This window comes from Drosophila nasuta, chromosome 2L (genome assembly GCF_023558535.2).
Source record: "Drosophila nasuta strain 15112-1781.00 chromosome 2L, ASM2355853v1, whole genome shotgun sequence".
Lineage (NCBI taxonomy): Eukaryota > Metazoa > Arthropoda > Insecta > Diptera > Drosophilidae > Drosophila > Drosophila nasuta.
The window spans coordinates 12399467-12401149 of NC_083455.1; the positions used below are offsets into that span (position 1 = coordinate 12399467).

A 1683-nucleotide genomic window follows, 5' to 3' on the forward strand; every position below is an offset into this window, starting at 1 on the left:
TTAACGCGAAAGCTATCAGTGAATTGAAGTCTGAAATGCAATTTCATTGCCATCATTGATATCGTTTTAAGAAACCGTGCGGGAATTGACATTTGATCAACGAAGAGTTACGTGCACCTACAAAATACATCTATTTAATTATTTAATACTGGCAAATAATATATTAAAAGTTGGTTTAATTTCATTTAATTAACTCGCTCCTTTGTTATACAAACAAAAGAAACTATGCCAAACAAAGCGTAAAAGCTTTGTGAACAAAAGAGCGTATGAATGTTTGTTTTTAAAAGGGACAAAGGCAAGAATTCCTATGAAAGGAGAAAGCAATGCAAAATAATGAAAATTTTCCACTGCTTTTCAAATAGTAACTCTATGAATTTCATTCTGAAAACATACAACTTATTAATTAATATGACTCTAGTCACAATAAAGTTGATTAAAAAATTTCATTTTCATAATGCTTAAAATTTCGGTCTGTATTTTATGAAGTGCGTTGAGTCCCAGAAGCTATTTAGCGCTTTTTGCTGCTTCTAGTTGGCTTTATCAGTGCCGAAAGAAACTTTTTGATGTGCTTTACTTATTCATACTTGGTAAGAAAAAGAATAATTCAAAAATTTACAAAGAGCTGTTGGACTTAACACTTGTTCCAAGAGGGCGAGAGGAACATGTCAAAGTTGTCAAGTCGCGAGTGGCCTGGGGGAATGTTTAAGTGGTTCTCACTTTATATGCACAGCCTGGGGAGGGAAGTAATTTTTCGGACACTTTTGTGAATTTATTATGCTGTCATAGATTTATTGTTTGTCTTTTGGAACACAACTATCATGTGCCTAAAATATACAGATTTTTGTGTACTTTAAGCATTTTAGTGAACAACATTGCTCAGCATGCAGGCATTTGATGCCATTGCCATTGCATAGCTCCATCATTAACCCAAGTTGAGCCTGAAATATATTGAAGGACATTCACAATAATAGATGGAGAAATCTTAAGCATTATACTTATTATACTACCTCTGTTAAGGATGTGTTAAGGGGTACAAGTTGAGTTTGCCTTTTATAGGCATACTGCGGATTCCATGTCTTTGCCTCGGAATTAGAAATTGTCAGAATCTGCAAGCACAACGCGAGTAGCACACACACAAAATTCAAAGTAAATTGCATAATGATTTCCAGGCCTGCAACTGATTTTAAATCGCAATTACAGCTGAATTTATACTTGAACAAGTACGTTTGAATTTCTCAACTGCGTTTGAGAAACATATGTTCATTATCTTTAAAGTAAAAGAATTTTATCATCGTTAAGCATATGTTTTTCCCTGATCATCACCTGTTGTGTCTAAACATGTTGCACACAACGCATGTTCGTTGAAGAGGCTGCTGCCAGCGAAATGTTAACAGGAAACTGTTAACCTAAGGAAATTTCCCTTTGGTTAACAGCAAACTGTTGACCTAAGCAAATTTCCCTTTTGGTTTACAGCCTGTAAAGCTGTACAGCACGTCTGCAACAACAATTTTAGTTCACTGCAGACTCTGAATGTGTTCGGTTGAATAAAAGAATGTGCGATAAGGCAGATAAATTATAAATTTCAATGTTACGTACTTTTACGAAATAATTATTTCGTACAATAATTTAAATTGAATGAGAAACAGCTTTTGTAAAAGGAATAGTTTCAATGATTTCAATTTA

General features: G+C 34.0%; 2 long non-coding RNA genes across 2 annotated transcripts; one reads left to right on the plus strand and one right to left on the minus strand.

Annotated features, from left to right (window-relative positions):
* Positions 1-301: 301 nt before the first annotated feature.
* LOC132798934 (uncharacterized) lies at positions 302-848 on the plus strand. Its single transcript, XR_009634001.1, has 2 exons — positions 302-587; positions 649-848. It is a non-coding gene; the product is annotated as an uncharacterized LOC132798934 (long non-coding RNA).
* LOC132798933 (uncharacterized) lies at positions 760-1197 on the minus strand. Its single transcript, XR_009634000.1, has 2 exons — positions 1008-1197; positions 760-938 (listed from the first exon to the last, which is right to left on the minus strand). It is a non-coding gene; the product is annotated as an uncharacterized LOC132798933 (long non-coding RNA).
* Positions 1198-1683: the final 486 nt, after the last annotated feature.